At 43.9% G+C, this 21,203-nt stretch overlaps 2 non-coding genes across 2 annotated transcripts; one reads left to right on the top strand and one right to left on the bottom strand.

Annotated features, from left to right (window-relative positions):
- Positions 1–18,521: 18,521 nt before the first annotated feature.
- Trnas-uga (transfer RNA serine (anticodon UGA)) lies at positions 18,522–18,596 on the bottom strand. The gene has a single exon. It is a non-coding gene; the product is annotated as a tRNA-Ser (tRNA).
- A 254-nt stretch (positions 18,597–18,850) lies between these two features.
- Trnas-uga (transfer RNA serine (anticodon UGA)) lies at positions 18,851–18,925 on the top strand. The gene has a single exon. It is a non-coding gene; the product is annotated as a tRNA-Ser (tRNA).
- Positions 18,926–21,203: the final 2,278 nt, after the last annotated feature.

Here is a 21,203-nt window from a genome sequence, read left to right as displayed (position 1 = left end):
GCGCGTACTACTGATTTTGTCGCTTCCGTCACAAAGGAGCGCAGACTGCTGTGGTGCGAGGGGAAAAAGGAAAGGCGCGTCAGCGTGACGTAGCGTGTCTTCATTGGTCGACGCGCAGTGGTGTGGTCAAGGCTCCGCCTTCTGTTATCGTGATGTACAGAACGTTGCCAGCAGAGGTCGTGGCTGTGCGCTCTTGTAGCTACTTGGTTGTGTGTGGAGCAGTTGCCTTGCTGTAGTGTGTCTGTCCAGCAATAACAAAATAGTTCTGCTTTGGGCGTTCATGTTACGTTCTCCTATCTATGAAGCATACGTTCTCGTAAGATTAATAGGACGTTGCCGTGCATGGGGTTTCTTGTAACAATGCGAGTTGACGCGCTCACTGGGCTGTCACTACGTGAGGGACAATGACGAGTTGTGTTTGCAGATCAAGTGATAGCTGCAAGTGCGAGATAACGCTGATGTTGAGGTATCTGTCAAGTGATGAGTGCTCAACTTCTCAAGGTCAAAGCGAAACCAGTAAAGGCTACGTGAAACCTCAACTTCAAGATACAGTGTGCGATAGAAAAAGTGTCGTTCGTTGGCCTATGGATGCTTTTCATGTATATCTGGCAATGATATTCGTCGTCGGACAATAGACCGGAATCACTTCAAATATTATGCTTCGTACTAACTCAGCCTGAATTAATTTCTAGTAAGACATTCAAACACATAAATGAGCGATTGTTTGAATGCGAAAAGTTTTTCCATTCACTCTGTTTTTCAGTTTATCTCTTCCTATGTTTATTTGAAAACTGACTGATTATAACGTTACTTCTTACAGATGACATAATCGTATCTGGGGTGAATGTCACCCATGGTGAATACCTACATATAGACACACCATAGATATTATGTGGTTTAAGAATACAATCACTATTTACATTGACATCTCGAACCTTTCGTGAAGTTGAATATACTGAAATCTACATTTGCAAATGCACTTCGAACGCCACTGTACAGTTCCTTGAGGGCGGGGGATACTTGCAGCTATTAATCAGTTCCTCCAATGTTCCTTTCGAATACAAAAGGAGAAAACAATTCGTTTTCTATTTTGAAATGTAGGTCCGCATTTCGCGCAGTGCCTCATTCTGCTGTGTGCCTGTGGAGAGCGAGGTTGAAAAGCCAGGCAAACTATCATGGGAGGGGTTCTATGCCAAAAGGCAAACTTTAGCGATTATTAGTCGCAATAATCTGATGTACTCGTATGAGCTGCACATTCCAATAAGACTACTTAAGCATAAATCTTTTGCGAAATAAACGCCGGTAGTGACGTCTGGTAAATGAAGCGATTGCGATCACGGAGGAAAATTCCCAAAAGCCGGGGAAAAGCACAAATGCGAGTCAGATCAGCGTTCTTATAAATTAGGATCTCGATCTTCAGCTTTATCGTACTCGAAGACGCTCCAAAAAGACATGGAAGACGTCTGCTGTGAGACAAGGACTGATTTCGTCATTATCGCTGCACAGCTTTGTAAAATATGGCAATAATCTTAATGAAAGAAACAAAGTTATATAGAGCCAACGTTTTTCATGACGGCTGGATAAAGCTTCGAAACCTGCTTTTCCAGAAATAGAGTCCATATCTTAACGATTGAATATTTCACTCTGCCTACCATCACAAATGAACATCCATCCAATTTAGCTCGAATACCTCACAGACTGAATGATCTTCAATGTTCAGGTTGCTGGAAGAAAGGAAGATTGAGCATCTCGGCGACCATTAGATCACTATAAAATGTATCAGTTCAGATGGCTAAGACTGATTAGGAATTGGTCGTTGCATTATTTCATAGTAACTCTTTAGTTCTCTGTATACAACAGGGGAATCGCAGCTTAAAGGGAGATCATTCAGTTCAAGATCATTGCTTCTCAAGTAATTTTGGTACAGGATTTTCATTCGTTACACAGTTATCACAGTTTTCTAGCTATGTTTGTCTGCAACTGCACCAAACTGCAGATTTAACATTGTCGAACGAGACTAGAAATACTGAGACTTATAAATCACTTTATCTTGTTTTGTTTTCGCGCTGTTTACGGGGAAGTTGTGCCGATTCCTTGTGCGGCGGCGATTTCAGTGCTGCTCTGCAGTCATTTCCGAAACCGTGTCTCAGTCTTTTCTCTCTCTTCCTCGACAGTCCTTTTCGAACTGGAACAAAGACCGATCCAACACCGTGACGCTCGGATTTCCAGCATGATATACTGGTGTATGGAAAAATTGGTAGAAGCCGACCTCGGGGAAGATCAGTTCCGTAGAAATATTCGAACATGTGAGGCAATACTGACCCTACGACTTATCTTAGAAGAAAGATTAAGGAAAGGCAAACCTACGTTTCTAGCATTTGCAGACTTAGAGAAAGCTTTTGACAATGTTGACTGGAATACTCTTTGTCAAATTCTAAAGGTGGCAGGGGTAAAATACAGGGAGCGAAAGGCTATTTACAATTTGTACAGAAACCAGATGGCAGTTATAAGAGTCGAGTGGCATGAAAGGGAAGCAATGGTTGGGAAGGGAGTAAGACAGGGTTGTAGCCTCTCCCCGATGTTATTCAATCTGTATATTGAGCAAGTAGTAAAGGAAACAAAAGAAAAATTCTGAGTAGGAATTAAAATCCATGGAGAAGTAATAAAAACTTTAAGGTTCGCCGATGACATTGTAATTCTGTCAGAGACAGCAAAGGACTTGGAAGAGCAGTTGAACAGAATGGACAGTATCTTTAAAGGAGGATATAAGATGAACATCAACAAAAGCAAAACGAGGATAATGGAATGGAGTCGAATAAATCGGGTGATGCTGAGGGAATTAATTAGGAAATGAGACGCTTAAAGTAGTAAATGAGTTTTGCTATTTGGGGAGCAAAATAAATGATGATGGTCGAAGTAGAGAGGATATAAAACGGTGACTGGCAATGTCAAGGAAAGCGTTTTTGAAGAAGAGAAATTTGTTAACAGCGAGTATAGATTTAAGTGTCAGGAAGTCGTTTCTGAAAGTATTTGTATGGAGTGTAGCCATGTATGGAAGTGAAACATGGACGATAAATAGTTTGGACAAGAAGAGAATAGAAGCTTTCGAAATGTGGTGCTACAGAAGAATGCTGAAGATTAGATGGGTAGATCACATAACTTATGAGGAGGTATTGAATAGAATTGGGGAGAAGAGGAGTTTGTGGCACAACCTGACAAGAAGAAGGGAACGGTTGGTAGGACATGTTCTGAGGCATCAAGGGATCACAAATTTAGCATTGGAGGGTAAAAATCGTAGAGGGAGACCAAGAGATGAATACACTAAGCAGATTCAGAAGGATGTAGGTTGCAGTAGGTACTGGGAGATGAAGCAGCTTGCACAGGATAGGGTAGCATGGAGAGCTGCATCAAACCTGTCTCAGGACTGAAGACCTCAACAACAACAACATACTGGTGTGCAAAACTTGAGGACGAAAGTAACTTTAGCATAATGTCACTGCCTAGTAATATAGCTCGATAAAACGTGGACCATACATAGAAAGAACTGCTATAGTATAGTGCAGAAGGTAACTAAAAAAATACCCGATAAGACGAACTGAAATATACTTTTATACACAGGCAACAACTTGTAATGAAGTCACCGCTATTAATGATGGTCGCCTGAACATCACAAAATACGGGACATGGGCCTTAGTGTGTGTGATCATCACGGACTGAAATGCATCTTCTGCAACGTGCTCCCTTGCTGGCCGCATCTTCGTTAGGATGTTCTTGTGGTAGGGCGTTCCACTCATCCACCAGCGCAGTTGACAACTGCGCGAAGAAGTGCTGCAATACGTCCTACTAACACCGCTCCCACAAGCTTGATGAGATTTAAGACGGGGAAACGGACATGCCAATCCATTTGGCGAATATCCTCTCGTCCCAAAAGCTCTATCACCTGCGCTGATCGATGCGGTCGCACATTGCCACCCGTAAAAATGAAGTCAGGGCCGTATGCATCCCTGAAAATATGCGTGTGGGGCAGGAGTACTGTGTCACAGCGACGTTGACGAGTAAGCGTACCGTGGTCAAAGATTTGGAGGCTAGTACGCCCATGCAACATTAGGTCTATGTCTCCGCACACCATAACACTAACACCACCAAAGCGATAATGTGCGACAGTGGTCCTGTATGCATTACGTATTGCCACCTTTCACCATATGAGGGTACGTCCTGAATCACTACTCAGACTGAATCTGCTCCCATCCGCTCCATCTGTAACACTTCGCCTTTCTTTCAGTTTCCCGATGATTCTTCCCCGAGTGAAATCATCCAAATGCCTCCGAGCTATGTTGTAACGAAGAACACCACCTCAGTGCTCTGTGAACTACAAAATTGTTGAGGCTTTCGTGGCCACTTGTTGACAAACTGCCTATTGGTTTCTGTCTCGGGTTCTTCGGCCGACGTTCATCTAATGATTTTTCTGACGTTTCGCCAGCACGAGTGGCTGGCATTGTCAAAGCTTCACCCTCCATTGCCGGTGGTGAACTGGGAGCAGCTCCAGTTCACCACCGGCAATGGAGGGTGAAGCTTTGACAATGCCAGCCACTCGTGCTGGCGAAACGTCAGAAAAATCATTAGATGAACGTCGGCCGAAGAACCCGAGACAGAAGCCAATAGGCGGCTCTGTGAACTGCTCGCTAATTGACACACAGTCTTTTTCCGTTCCTTCCACTGACTCGTGTTGTGGGGTGCTATAGTTTCGTTGACCTCACAGCTTGCTAATTTTAACATCAGCTTTACACGTCAGAGCTACTGTAGTAGGTTGTGAAGAATACGACCGTGTAGGTGTGTACAACTAGACTCAAGGTTTAGGTCCAAATTCATCAGTCGGAAAACGAAAATAACTTTCCCAGAACTAGAAGAAAGGAAAAATAAGAATAATTTCAAGTTTCCAACGATGTCCAAACTGGGAACTGTGGCTATCTTAACCCTATGAGATGTATAATAGTGCCACATGTTGTCATAGAACTGTGAATTCTGCAGTCCAGTCTTCATGGATCCACAACAATATGAGAGATTGGAGGAAAGAGGAAAGCTTTGGTTCAGTCATAGGCTGTTAGAAGGTCATTATGCCCGTCAGTCTGAGAATAGTATATCGGTCCTAGGCTGCACGTCACCTAGCCACTCCAAAAAAAAAAAAAAAAAAAAAAAAAAAAAACGCATCATTCAAAACGCATTTTGTTCAACTTTACTGTGCCGATCAACATTTTAAAAAAAAAGAAACGGTGCCGTGAAAACAATGAGGCAAATAAATTAATGTGATCAGATGTGGAGGTTTGTAAACAAGCAGTGATGTAGATAGCATCAAAGTTGCATAATAGTTTCTTAAAGTTTCTTCCCTGTTTCTCCACTTCGAAAAGTATTCATGTGGCACCTATAGGTGATAGCTTTCGTTGATATTCAACAGGAGTTTTCTTCCTCTTTTTTAGTTGTTAGAATGCTTCGGCTAGCGCGTTCCTTTTTTTCTCTTTCTTTTTTTTAACGTTTCGTCGACAACGGGGTCATTAGGGACGGAGCACAAACTCGGGTTAGGGAAGGACGGAGGAGGAAGTCGGCTGTGGCTTTTCGAAGGAACCATGCCAGCATTTGTCTTAAACGATTCAGGGAAATCATGGAAAACCTAAATCAGAATGGCCGGACGCGGGTTTGAACCGTCGTCCTCCCGAATGCGAGTCCAGTGTGCTAACCACTGCGCTATCTCGTTCGGTGTGCTTCGACTATAAAATCTCATCTGTCATTGGTGTCTCACGCTCAGGCGAAAGAGAAGACCTGCTTTAGACCTCCTGTTTAATAACTTGATACTTAATTTGTACCCATCTTTATTTCAATCTACCTGAAGCACATTAAATGGGATGAATAGCCAGCCGGGCGTTGATGGTGGTGGAAGTAATTTTCACGTCACGATTTAGTTGGCTACAGGAGATGTGCGCAAAATACCATTCTTGATCTCCAAACTGTCCGCAAGTGACTCCTTAAATTCCACATGCGAATGCAATGGAGGGCACAAGAACCCATAATTGTGAAGCATTCGGCGAATAGGGACGTTGAACTCGGCTACACCGCCGATGTTCTTTTGGAGTAGCAGACTAAGTGCTTTTCTTTCCATTCTTTTCTAAAATTTATACATGACAACCCTAAAATTTTCTATTAAGTTCAATGATCTGGTACTCAAAGTCGATCCTAGCCCGATGGTTTTTGAGGTGTACTTTTACTATTTTCTAGTCACGCGGCAGAGTGATACGGAACGCATGCCTGGGGCATCCCAAGTTAGAGCACTGAACGTGTGTTTGGGGCATGCCGAGTAAGAGCCCGGGGTTTCCGTAAAACACGTCAGGCGAACGCCAAGATGATTTCTTCAAAACGACCGTGAACAGATTTATCGCATCATCCTTGTCCAATCCAGTCTTAGTACTCTGCCTCTAACGACTACGACGTGGACGGGACATTGAAACCAACCATTTATCCTGTTTATAAGAACTGGTCGAATGAACGGGCTGAAATATGCTTATGCCGCTTTGATATAACGTAGTGACACGCCTAGGGATGCGGATGTAGCGTTGTCACCTCCCCCTAAAAATTCACAGCTGTGCCCTCAGGAGACAAGGTGATGTTCACAGCCTTTTTCAACGCCCGAGGTCCGATTATCATCGAATTTCTGGAGCACAGATAAACCGTTAACAGTGACGTGTACTGTGAGACACTCCGTAGCCTACGGAAGTCAATCAAGAGCAAACGGCCTGGTCTGCTCGTGGAGGGAGTGATCCTGCTACACATAACGCACGTCCACACGTCTCTAAGGTCACACAAAGCGTAACGGCCAAATACAAGTCGGAGTAGCCTGAGCATCCGCCCTACAGATCGAACAATATGTCGCCCTGAGACCTCCATGTGTTTGGTTCGCTAAAACAGTTTCTCAGAAGGAAGTATTTAAACTCGGACGACAAACTGAAGGACACAGTGCAGGACTGGCTCCTTTCACAGCCACAGAAATCCTGGGAACAGGGACTCCTTTAATTTGTGAAACAGTGGGATAGTGGAACTTAGGCTTCTAGTGATTGCTTTTGAATAAAGACTTCAGTTACACCCACAGTGCTGTTTTGCACATTTTCTTTTGAACATCCCTCATACGAGCTTTCACCAATCATACAGTGAAATTAAACGTTTGGCACTTACAGAGTAACAATTATTCAACTATATGTGATAAAATCGTAATATATTCTGAACGGTTTGCGTTAGGACGTCCAAACTGCACGGTTGGCCGCGGGGCGTGATGGGAATTAGTATGCATTGATTTAGCGACGAAGCCCACTTTCATTTGGATGGAGTCATCAACAAGAAAAATTGGCGCATTTAGGGGACTGAAAATTCGCATTTCTCGATCGAGAAGTCTCTTCAGCCTCAACTGGTGACTGTTTGGTGTGCATTGTCCAGTCACGGAATAATCGGTGCGGTATTTCTTGATGGCACGCTGGCTACGGAACGTTTCGTGAAGGTTTTGGAAGAGGACTTCATCCTCATTATCGAAATTTACTCTGATTTCGACAACATGTGGTTCATGCAAGACGAAGCTCTACCCCATCGAAGTATGAGAGTGTTTGATGTCCTGGAGGAGCACTTTGGGAACCGCATTTTGGCATCGAGATATCCAGAGGCCACTTACATTGGCCTCGATTGGCCGCCAGATTCTCCGGATGTCAACACATGCGACTCCTTTTTGTGGGGCTATATTAAAGGCAAGGTGTACAGCAAAAACCCCAAAACCATTGCTGAGCTGAAAACAGCCATTCAGGGGGTCATCGATAGCATCGATGTTCCGACACTTCAGCAGGGCATGCAGAATTTCGCTATTCGTTTGCGCCACATCTTTGCCAACGATGGCAGGCATATCGAGAATGTCATAGCCCAAATCCGAACATCTATAGTGATATTCACATGTCGAATAAAGTCTGTGCACGCCGTAGTTTGTAACTAATTTTCGTTTTTTTCATATACTTCAATAATTGTTACCATGTATTTACACGTACAGAAAGGTAGTGGTAAGCCTCCATCGCTCTAAAGAGTACCTGGGGGCACTACACAGTATTTAATACGCACGATTAATAATCTAGCTATGCTCTGTTACACGCCACTTTTTTCTAGACACTTGCTTCGGCGATGTTAATCGATGCTGTCACTGCCAAAAATTATCGACATGGCGCAACTAGTTTGACGTCCGAGGCTTTGAGGTTGTTGCTTTCTGTAAGACAATCAAGTTTAATAGCTCTACATTGCGTGATTTGTGTTTTGGGCACAACTGCCAGTTTTGCTCTTCACGCAGTTCTTATCTTGCTCTGTTTGTACGCGCTGCTAGTGAAATCTTGAAGGACAGAATTTCAAAATCGCCCCCTCTGCAAACACACTGAACCGTTAACTTTACACAGCACATACGTAGATAGTGTGTGCAAATGTTGCGTTATTTACAATGGAAATTTGGTTGTTAAGTCTCCCGAAACTGATGAGACTAGTGAATGGTAAATTTATTGAATGATGTTTGATATGACCCACGTTCCACGTAATTAAGAAACATTTCGTTCCCAGAGTACTCAAACATAACAGAGGCACTTTAATGTATTGTATATCATTCACAAAACGGGTCATATTGCTTGCAGCAAATATATGGTCACAGTATATGCTGATTTTGACCCATAGTTCAGTTAAGAGGGAAGTGTTTTCTTATTCTAGCTTAGCGCCCGTTGCTTCGCTCGCTTAGACTGTATGGGCCGCAGATATTTTATATTTTTATTTAATAGAAGTGTATATTGTTCACAAACTGCAACACCTTCTAAGCTTTTCACACTAATTAAGGCCTTATAAACATGGTCTTTTCCGAATGTACTTCTGACCACAAAGCGATTCTGGTAGTTCGAGTCCAAAGTTTATGTTAATCATGCCTTTTGGGTTCTTGGAATATTTCCTTAGCGATTTTTATTCCCTAACAAATATTTATTTACATCTAACCGAGAAGTGAAATACCAACTTTATAGACGTAGCTTAAAATTTTTTTTTAATGTAACGAAACATTTAAAAAAAAATTTCATCCCCTATTCCACTCCCTTAGAAGCTGAATTTCCAGAAACGCTGAAACACGTGTTTTTTTTATTTCTAATCGAGAAGTCAAATACCAATCGTCATAGTGTAGCCTTAAAAATCCTTCCGTAACTATTTATTTTCAAAAGAACTTTTACCCATCATTTTACCCCCTCAGTGGTTGAATTTCCAAAAATGCTGAAACGCGTATTTTTTATTCTCTGACTGAGAAACCAAATACCAGTTTTCGTAGTTCTAGCTTCAAAATTCCCTAAATAACGGCATACTTATAAAAAGTCTTCCGTCCCCTATTTCACCCCCGCCATGAGTGGAAATTCGGACAATTCCTTCTTAAATGATGCCTGCAGTATAAGATCCACACCCTCACCAAACCTCAAGTTTCTGTCCCTAGCGGTTTGGGTTTGGCATGATGAGTTAGTCAGTCAGAACATTGCCTTTATATTCAGAAATGATAGGCAAGCAATGAACGACGTCGAAGATCACAAATTCTTTCGATTAGAAATCAATGCAAAACTCTTCCGGAAACTCTAGATCGCAGGTTGAACCTAAGTGAGCGCCGAAGGTTAGTACGAACAATTAGTGAAACTGATAAATAGAAACAGGCAAACTTTAGGATGACATGTGCTGTCACAAATCGTTATCAGTGTAATAAATAATATAAAATGCGTAATGCAAACCTGACTCGCACTTGCTCTACCATATCTTTGCGATTCTTCGCGGGGATAGACGTACACAATTCGTGAACTGTTTTCGGGGAATTTTTTGCAGTTTTCTGCTCCAAGGCCGGCTACAGATGCTCGATAATTTTCAATTTGGGTGACTGGAGGTATCAGATAAGGAGTAACGATTCATCTAGATGATCGTCAGATCATATCTAACGCCAATCCTTTGACAAAGGGGGATATTGTCATCACAGACGATGTCGTAACAGGAAAGTGGAGAGGGGAGGAAAGGTCTGTGCTAATGATGTGCTTGGCTACGTAAAATATCCGCACACTGTTTGGCCTTAATTTGTCTTTCGAGATTAACAACGAAAAAACCGTGAAACATTCGCCCACACTACGCCACAAGCCCCGCCATTTTTAACAACAGAGAGTACTCTGGTACACAGCCTCATTTGGGTGTCCGTCATCGATGAATCAGATCAAGTAGTCGGAAAAAAATACGGAGGAATTATCGTACTTCGCGAGCCATTTAGATTGCTGCATCTACGCTCTTATGAAAATCACTTCAGAGTGCGTGGCAGACTGTGAAGTGAATTAAAAGCTGTTCCTGTTGTCATTCACAGATGGCGCTTAGGAAGAATGACTGCTCATAAAACTACGAGTTCTTGTTCGTCAAGTTTACCTGTACTATCACCAAAGCGGTCATACGCTAGAGGAATGAAGTGCACATTACTCCCGGGACACTGCTCCAAGGGATTTTCTAAGTAGACGTTCGTGAGACTTTAGATATTAGACATGGTTTCTTGAGCGTGGACCAGTTGTCTTCCAGCACAACTGAAGCTTCCGCTAGCCTAACAGGCCTACAAATATTTACGTATCCTTTCCTGTACGTGTTTTGATGGCTTTGTGATATGCTAGGGTTTCGCAGTTCCTGTTATAGACTTCTAGGGGTTATGGAGGGGACTTAGTAGAGGAAGTTTTGATAAGGAACCCTTGGCTGGGGATGTACCGCTCGAATGTAAAGTGCATTTGATGGTCGGATCACTTTGAAGTCTCCCTCTTCACGGTACGCATACGGTGGAGACAATGAGCTCCAACATGTGTGCGCTACAGGAGTCCATGACATGGGCTGTCACGAGTACTCGTCGTCGGGTTCTCCTCTACCTGACCTGACGACGGATGTCCCCTTCAAACTAGAGAGTGCGCCGTGTCCCTGGAGCACCACAGTCAATCCTCCTAGCTGCGAACGTGCCAGTTTCTCGCAACCGTTGTTGCAATCGGTCGAAAATGGTAATTACGGCATAATTACAACAGGGACTGATGACGGCTCCCTCTTCTAAATTTGTGTTCGTACCGTGAAGAGGGGGATTTGAAAGTGATCCGATCTTAAAACTTATTTTAAATCTAAACGGTACACATATTCCTTATCAAAACTTGATCTATTTAGTCAGTTATACAACCCTCAGGAATTTTGAAATACGCTGAATATTTTTAACATTTAATTACAGGTTGTATGGACACATAATAAACAGCTTCTTCAGCAAACATGATGTGATTTCTCAATATTTCACCAAGAAATCGTAGCGCAACATTTGCCGTAGTCACGACAGGACTGATGTGATCTTTCCGTTTCAAATCCTCACAAATTGCTATTCCCAAATACATTTTACGAAAACATTTACCTCAGTTGATTCATTAATGGTATGGTTGAAGGTTACTGTAGACAGACATTACTTATCTTTGTTTAGGACTAAGTGTTAGTCTTTATGAAAGGACAATCTCTTGCCAACATCTTGTTTGAACTACTAAATTCTTTGACGCATAGCTCTCTCCCATAGATAAACACATTACGTGGGATAAAGGCCTGTAAATAACAAAAGTAAGGCACTATCATAGTGCAAAGGGGACGCATTAAATTATTTCTGTCTCTGTGGATGACTCTCGAAGTAACGAGTGCTATCGGCAGGGGACCTGAAGTTCATTGCATACTTCAGGATTTTCGGAAGGCTTTGGACACCATTCCTCATACGCAGCTTCTAATAAAATGCGTACCTTGGGGAGTATCGTTCCCAGAAAGGTCAAAGTTCTTAGTAACTTATGGAAAGCATCTAGTGAAACCGAAGTAATAGCTGAGGTTCGCCAAGGAAGTGTTAGAGGCCCTTTTCTGTTCTTAATCTACAAAAACGATTTAAGAGAGAAACTGAGCAGCCCTTTTAGATTGTTCGCTGATGAGGCTGTTGTTTGCCGTCTAGTAAAGTCATCAAAAGATCAGAACGAACTGAAAAATGATTTATGTATTTAAGGTGCGAAAACTGGCAATTGACCCTAAACCAGCGGTGTACAGTCTTGCTAGTACCGCCGGGCCGCAATCCCTTCACTTCAGGGTGGCATAGATACACATATAACGAGGTGACTGATGAAGTTCACTGACGCAAGTTACGAACTGTGGAATACACGAACCGCTGAAGACTGTATGACAGCATTCCCTGTGGGTCCAACTGCAGCCCTTGTTGCTGCGACTGCACTCTTGTGCAATTTCAAACATACCTTGCCGTGAGAAAAGTTATCTTTCAGGTCTAGGTTCCCCCTGTCCCAATTCTGGGTAGGCTGGCGTGGCTCAAAAGAACTAAAAGTGTTTGATCTCTCCTTTCCGGGAGGAAAATAAAGATGAGTTAGAAAGATCGGACAATTACACTACTGGCCATTGAAATTGCTACACCAAGAAGAAATGCAGATGATATACGGGTATTCATTGGACAAATATATCATACTAGAACTGACATGTGATTACATTTTCACGCAATTTGGGTGCATAGATCCTGAGAAATCAGTACCCAGAACAACCACCTCTGGCTGTAATAACGGCCTTGATACGCCTGGGCATTGAGTCAAACAGAGCTTGGATGGCGTGTACAGGTACAGCTGCCCATGTAGCTTCAATGTACAGGTGCAGCTGCCCATGTAGCTTCAACACGATACCACAGTTCATCAAGAGTAGTGACTGGCATATTGTGACGAGCCAGTTGCTCGGCCACCATTGATCAGACGTTTTCAGTTGGTGAGAGATCTGGAGAATGTGCTGGCCAGGGCAGCAGTCGAACATTTTCTGTATCCAGAAAGGCACGTACAGGACCTGCAACATGCGGTCGTGCATTATCCTGCTGAAATGTAGGGTTTCGCAGGAATCGAATGAAGGATAGAGCCACGGGTCGTAACACATCTGAAATGTAACGTCCACTGTTCAAAGTGCCGTCAATGCGAACAAGAGGTGACCGAGACGTGTAACCGATGGTACCCCATACCATCACGCCGGGTGATACGCCAGTATGGCGATGACGAATACACGCTTCCAATGTGCGTTCTGCACGATGTCGTCAAGCACGGATGCGACCATCATGATGCTGTAAATAGAACCTGGATTCATCCGAAAAAATGACGTTTTGGCATTGGTGCACCCAGGTTCGTCGTTGAATACACCATCGCAGACGCTCCTGTCTGTGATGCAGCGTCAAGGGTAACAGCAGTCATGGTCTCCGAGCTGATAGTCCTTGCTGCTGCAAACGTCGTCGAACTGTTCGTGCAGATGGTTGTTGTCTTGCAAACGTCCCCATCTGTTGACTCAGGGACCGAGAGGTGGCTGCACGATCCGTTACAGCCATGCGGATAAGATGCCTGTCATCTCGACTGCTAGTGATACAAGGCCGTTGGGATCCAGCACGGCGTTCTGCATTACCCTCTTGAACCCACCGATTCCCTATTCTGCTAACAGTCTACATCTACATCTACATTGATACTCCGCAAGCCACCCAACGGTGTGTGGCGGAGGGCACTTTACGTGCCACTGTCATTACCTCCCTTTCCTGTTCCAGTCGCGTATGGTTCGCGGGAAGAACGACTGTCTGAAAGCCTCCGTGCGCGCTCTAATCTCTCTAATTTTACATTCGTGATCTCCTCGGGAGGTATAAGTAGGGGGAAGCAATATATTCGATACCTCATCCAGAAACGCACCCTCTCGAAACCTGGCGAGCAAGCTACACCGCGATGCAGAGCGTCTCTCTTGCGGAGTCTGCCACTTGAGTTTATTAAACATCTCCGTAACACTATCACGGTTACCAAATAACCCTGTGACGAAACGCGCCGCTCTTCTTTGGATCTTCTCTATCTCCTCCGTCAGACCGATCTGGTACGGATCCCACACTGATGAGCAATACTCAAATATAGGTCGAACGAGTGTTTTGTAAGCCACCTCCTTTGTTGATGGACTACATTTTCTAAGCACTCTCCCAATGAATCTCAACCTGGTAACCGCCTTACCAACAATTAATTTTATATGATCATTCCACTTCAAATCGTTCCGCACGCATACTCCCAGATATTTTACAGAAGTAACTGCTACCAGTGTTTGTTCCGCTATCATATAATCATACAATAAAGGATCCTTCTTTCTATGTATTCGCAATACATTACATTTGTCTATGTTAAGGGTCAGTTGCCACTCCCTGCACCAAGTGCCTATCCGCTGCAGATCTTCCTGCATTTCGCTACAATTTTCTAATGCTGCAACTTCTCTGTATACTACAGCATCATCCGCGAAAAGCCGCATGGAACTTCCGACACTATCTACTAGGTCATTTATATATATTGTGAAACCAATGGTCCCATAACACTCCCCTGTGGCACGCCAGAGGTTACTTTAACGTCTGTAGACGTCTCTCCATTGATAACAACATGCTGTGTTCTGTTTGCTAAAAACTCTTCAATCCAGCCACACAGCTGGTCTGATATTCCGTAGGCTCTTACTTTGTTTATCAGGCGACAGTGCGGAACTGTATCGAACGCCTTCCGGAAGTCAAGAAAAATAGCATCTACCTGGGAGCCTGTATCTAATATTTTCTGGGTCTCATGAACAAATAAGGCGAGTTGGGTCTCACACGATCGCTGTTACCGGAATCCATGTTGATTCCTACATAGTAGTTTCTGGGTTTCCAGAAATGACATGATACGCGAGCAAAAAACATGTTCTAAAATTCTACAAGAGATCGACGTAAGAGATATAGGTCTATAGTTTTGCGCATCTGCTCGACGACCCTTCTTGAAGACTGGGACTATCTGTGCTCTTTTCCAATCATTTGGAACCTTCCGTTCCTCTAGAGACTTGCGGTACACGGCTGTTAGAAGGGGGGCAGTCATTGGATCTCGACCAATGCGAGCAGCAATGTCGCGATACGATAAACTACAATCGCGATATGCTACAATCCGACTTTTATCAAAGTCGGAAACGTGATGGTACGCATTTCTCCTTCTTACACGAGGTATCACAACAACGTTTCACCAGGCAACGCCGGTCAACTGCTGTTTGTGTATGAGAAATCAGTTGGAAACTTTCGTCGTGTCAGTACGTTGTAGGTGTCGCCAACGGCGCCAACCTTGTGTGAATGCTTTGGAAAGCTAATCATTTGCATATCACAGCATCTTCTCCCTGTCAGTTAAATTTCGCGTCTGTAGCACGTCATCTTCGTGGTGTAGCAATTTTAATGGCCAGTAGTGTACGATGGCTAGATATCTGTCCTGGGAATTCGAAGACTTTCGGATATGTATTAATTTTGAGTTTAAGTCTAAATTTTTTTGTGTGATTTCGTATTCGCTAGTACAACGTTTCATTTATTTTGTTAATTTTGTAGTTATATTAACATGCTCTGGTAATTGGCAAATGTAGATGCTTTGAATTCATTTGACCTCGTCCCTTTTGCGATTACTGATAAGAGTTGATGGAAGTTTCCAGAGAAAACAAACACACAGCTGGCCACAGGGCTACTGTTGTTACACATATGTTGAATTGTACTGTTTGGGTTTTGTTTTGCTATAGGGCGCAAAAAACAACTGGGGTCATACGCACCCAAGTCAAACCTATAGAACACAAACACAGAGAGGAGTTAAACGACATACGTCAGTCCCAATGGACAGAATAGGAGACAGCTAAAAACAGGCCCATGGAAAAAGGACTAAAAAAACACCATGCAGAACTGGAGGTCCAAAACTAAAAATTAAATGGCCTTCGCCATATTGCTTCGGCGGATAAAAAGTAAAATTCGGTCGACAGCCCGCGCGTCATTCGCTAAAACGGCTGATAAATCAGACGGCAAACCCAAGCTGGAACATAAGTTGTTAAAAAAATGGCATTCCAGCAGGAAGTGGTGGACAGTTAAAATTTGGTCCATGAACCATGGACCTTGCCGTTGGCGGGGAGGCTTGCGTGCCTCAGCGATACAGATAGCCGTACCGTAGGTGCGACCACAACGGAGGGGTATCTGTTGAGAGGCCAGACAAACGTGTGGTTCCTGAAGACGGGCAGCAGCCTTTTCAGTAGTTGCAAGGGCAACAGTCTGGATGATTGACTGATATCGCCTTGTAACAATAACCAAAACGGCCTTGCTGTGCTGGTACTGCGAACGGCTGAAAGCAAGGGGAAACTACAGCCGTAATTTTTCCCGAGGGCATGCAGCTTTACTGTATGATTAAATGATGATGGCGTCGTCTTGGGTAAAATATTCCGGAGGTAAAATAGTCGCCCATTGGGATCTCCGGGCGGGGACTACTCAAGAGGATGTCGTTATCAGGAGAAAGAAAACTGGCGTTCTACGGATCGGAGCGTGGAAAGTCAGATCCCTTAATCGGGCAGGTAGGTTAGAAAATTTAAAAAGGGAAATGGATAGGTTGAAATTAGATATAGTGGGAATTAGTGAAGTTCGGTGGCAGGAGGAACAAGACTTCTGGTCAGGTGACTACAGGGTTATAAACACAAAATCAAAAAAGGGGTAATGCAGGAGTAGGTTTAATAATGAATAGGAAAATAGGAATGCGGGTAAGCTACTACAAACAGCATAGTGAACGCATTATTGTGGCCAAGATAGATACGAAGCCCACACCTACTACAGTAGTACAAGTTTATATGCCAACTAGCTCTGCAGATGACGAAGAAATTGAAGAAATGTATGATGAAATAAAAGAAATTATTCAGATTGTGAAGGGAGACGAAAATTTAATAGTCATGGGTGACTGGAATTCGAGTGTAGGAAAAGAGAGAGAAGGAAACATAGTAGGTGAATATGGATTGGGGCTAAGAAATGAAAAAGGAAGCCGCCTGGTAGAATTTTGCACAGAGCACAACATAATCATAACTAACACTTGGTTTAAGAATCATGAAAGAAGGTTGTATACATTTAAGAACCCTGGAGATACTAAAAGGTCTCAGATAGATTATATAATTGTAAGACAGAGATTTAGGAACCAGGTTTTAAATTGTAAGACATTTCCAGGGGCAGATGTGGACTCTGACCACAATCTATTGGTTATGACCTGTAGATTAAAACTGAAGAAACTGCAAAAAGGTGGGAATTTAAGGAGATGGGACCTGAATAAACTGAAAGAACCAGAGGTTGTACAGAGTTTCAGGGAGAGCATAAGGGAACAATTGACAGGAATGGGGGAAAGAAATACAGTAGAAGAAGAATGGGTAGCTTTGAGGGACGAAGTAGCGAAGGCAGCAGAGGATCAAGTAGGTAAAAAGACGAGGGCTAGTAGAAATCCTTGGGTAACAGAAGAAATATTGAATTTAATTGATGAAAAGAGAAAATACAAAAACGCAGTAAATGAAGCAGGCAAAAAGGAATACAAACGTCTCAAAAGTGAGATCGACAGGAAGTGCAAAATGGCTAAGCAGGGATGGCTAGAGGACAAATGTAAGGATGTAGAGGCCTATCTCACTAGGGGTAAGATAGATACTGCCTACAGGAAAATTAGAGAGACCTTTGGAGATAAGAGAACGACTTGTATGAATATCAAGAGCTCAGATGGAAACCCAGTTCTAAGCAAAGAAGGGAAAGCAGAAAGGTGGAAGGAGTATATAGAGGGTCTATACAAGGGCGATGTACTTGAGGACAATATTATGGAATTGGAAGAGGATGTAGATGAAGATGAAATGGGAGATATGATACTGCGTGAAGAGTTTGACAGAGCACTGAAAGACCTGAGTCGAAACAAGGCCCCCGGAGTAGACAACATTCCATTAGAACTACTCATGGCCTTGGGAGAGCCAGTCCTGACAAAACTCTACCATCTGGTGAGCAAGATGTATGAAACAGGCGAAATACCCTCAGACTTCAAGAAAAATATAATAATTCCAATCCCAAAGAAAGCAGGTGTTGACAGATGTGAAAATTACCGAACTATCAGTTTAATAAGTCACAGCTGCAAAACACTAACACGAATTCTTTACAGACGAATGGAAAAACTAGTAGAAGCCAACCTCGGGGAAGATCAGTTTGGATTCCGTAGAAACACTGGAACACGTGAGGCAATACTGACAATTAAGACTTATCTTAGAAGAAAGATTAAGGAAAGGCAAACCTACGTTTCTAGCATTTGTAGACTTAGAGAAAGCTTTTGACAATGTTGACTGGAATACTCTCTTTCAAATTCTAAAGGTGGCAGGGGTAAACTACAGATAGAGAAAGGCTATTTACAATTTGTACAGAAACCAGATGGCAGTTATAAGAGTCGAGGGACATGAAAGGGAAGCAGTGGTTGGGAAGGGAGTAAGACAGGGTTGTAGCCTCTCCCCGATGTTGTTCAATCTGTATATTGAGCAAGCAGTAAAGGAAACAAAAGAAAAATTCGGAGTAGGTATTAAAATTCATGGAGAAGAAATAAAAACTTTGAGACTGTGTGCCCGACCGAGACTCGAACTCGGGACCTTTGCCTTTCACGGGCAAGTGCTCTACCAACTGAGCTACCGAAGCACGACTCACGTCCGGTACTCACAGCTTTACTTCTGCCAGTACCTCGTCTCCTACCTTCCAAACTTTACAGAAGCTCTCCTGCGAACCTAGCAGAACTCCGGAAAGAAAGGATATAGCGGAGACACAGCCTGGGGGATGTTTCCAGAATGAGATATTCACTCTGCAGCGGAGTGTGCGCTGATGTGAAACTTCCTGGCAGATTAAAACTGACGAGGTACTGGCAGAAGTAAAGCTGTGAGTACCGGACGTGAGTCGTGCTTCGGTAGCTCAGTTGGTAGAGCACTTGCCCGTGAAAGGCAAAGGTCCCGAGTTCGAGTCTCGGTCGGGCACACAGTTTTAATCTGCCAGGAAGTTTCACATCAACGCACACTCCGCTGCAGAGTGAATATCTCATTCTAAAAACTTTGAGGTTCGCCGATGACATTGTAATTCTGTCAGAGACAGCAAAGGACTTGGAAGAGCAGTTGATTGGAATGGACAGTGTCTTGAAAGGAGGATATAAGATGAACATCAACAAAAGCAAAACAAAGATAATGGAATGTAGTCTAATTAAGTCGGGTGATGCTGAGGGAATTAGATTAGGAAATGAGGCACTTAAAGTAGTAAAGGAGTTTTGCTATTTGGGGAGCAAAATAACTGATGATGGTCGAAGTAGAGAGGATATAAAATGTAGGCTGGCAATGGCAAGGAAAGTGTTTCTGAAGAAGAGAAATTTGTTAACATCCAGTATTGATTTAAGTGTCAGGAAGTCATTTCTGAAAGTAGTCGTATGGAAGTGAAACATGGACGATAAATAGTTTGGACAAGAAGAGAATAGAAGCTTTCGAAATGTGGTGCTACAGAAGAATGCTGAAGATTAGATGAGTAGATCACATAACTAATGAGGAAGTATTGAATAGGATTGGGGAGAAGAGAAGCTTGTGGCACAACTTGACCAGAAGAAGGGATCGGTTGGTAGTACATGTTCTGAGGCATCAAGGGATCACCAATTTAGTATTGGAGGGCAGCGTGGAGGGTAAAAATCGTAGAGGGAGACCAAGAGATGAATACACTAAGCAGATTCAGAAGGATGTAGGTTGCAGTAGGTACTGGGAGATGACAAAGCTTGCACAGGATAGAGTAGCATGGAGAGCTGCATCAAACCAGTCTCAGGACTGAAGACCACAACAACAACAACAACATGTACAAAGTGGTGCGGTAGTGCCACTTAGCAAATGACGATGGCTAAAAACGCAGTACCCAATACGCAGCCGAGTTAAAGTAATCTCGTCCCGGCGGGAGGGCCGAGAGGAGGTCGTCCAAGGCGCTGGGAGAGGCTTATTGAGCTGAAGCTTATTCACGTGAAGGGAGGATCATTGACGATGCCAAAGGGATACCACCTCCTGACAGACGGCAACGCAGAGATCATCGGAGGGAATATAGGCACTCGTGGGTTGAGGTACGAGGACTGCAGCCTTGGCAGCTGCGTCAGCAGCCTCGCTTCCTGGCAGATCGACATGCCAGGGACCCACAGAAACATGTCACTGGCTCCACGAAGAGTAAACAAGTGACCGTTTTCCTGGACCCTCTGCATTAAGGGATGAACAGTGTACAGCGCACATAGAGTTTGGAGGGCACTGATTGAGTCTGAACAGAGGACACAATTGGAAAGGCTGTGTCGCGGGATGTACTCTGTGGGCTGATACAAGGCGAAGAGCTCGGCTGTAAATACTGGAGAGTGTACCGAAAGCCAATATCGAAAGGCACAGGTGCCAATGACGAAGGCACACCCGAACCCATGGTCAGTCCGAGAGCCATCAGTGTAGACAAAGGTACTATCGCGAAGTCCCATGTGAAGGTCGTGAAACTGGAGGCGACAGACCGAGGTTGGAGTAGTGTCCTTAGGAAACGAATGAAGGCCAAGATGGTGAAGGGTTCACACCCACCGGGAAAGTTGCAGGTAGTGTGAAGTTGACCCGCTGTAGCAAGAGGCGAAAGCGGACTCCAAGAGGTAACAGAGAAGAGGGACTTGCCCCATACTGACAATCAGAGGAATCATCAAAGAAGGAGGCACACGAGGGATGGCCATGCATGGCAGACAAACGGCATGCATACCTGCTGAGGAGAAAGTCACGGCGGTAGGACCGCATCAGCATACAGACTCTCAACTGGGCTGGCGTAAAAGGCGCCAGTGGACGAATGGATGCCTTGATGGTGGATAGCGCTGAGACGGCGTAAGAGAGCTGGGCGCGCAGACGCATAAACAAAGCATCCATAGTGGAGTTTCGAATGGACAAGGAACCGGTACAAACGAAGGAGAGTGGTACAATCGCCCCGAGGAAGTACCATTGAGGACACGTAGGAGACTGAGTGACTGCGTACAGCGGGCTGCTAGGTAAGACACATGGGAGGACCAAGACAGTTTCCTATCGAGCATGAGCCCCAGAAATTTCGTAGTTTAAACGAACAGAAGGGCCAGAGCCCAAGATGTAGAGACGGTGAGAGAAACCATTTGCGCTGCCAGAAAATCATACAGACGGTTGAGTCAGGGAAAAAGCGAAAGCCATTGTCTATGCTCCAGGAGTAAAGACGATCAAGACAGCGTTGAAGACGCCGCCTAGTGAGACAG

The sequence above is a fragment of the Schistocerca serialis genome, chromosome 7 (assembly GCF_023864345.2).
Source record: "Schistocerca serialis cubense isolate TAMUIC-IGC-003099 chromosome 7, iqSchSeri2.2, whole genome shotgun sequence".
NCBI classification, from domain to species: Eukaryota; Metazoa; Arthropoda; class Insecta; order Orthoptera; family Acrididae; genus Schistocerca; species Schistocerca serialis.
The sequence above is the reverse complement of the archived record's forward strand: the minus strand, read 5'-3'. Positions and strand labels throughout refer to the sequence as shown.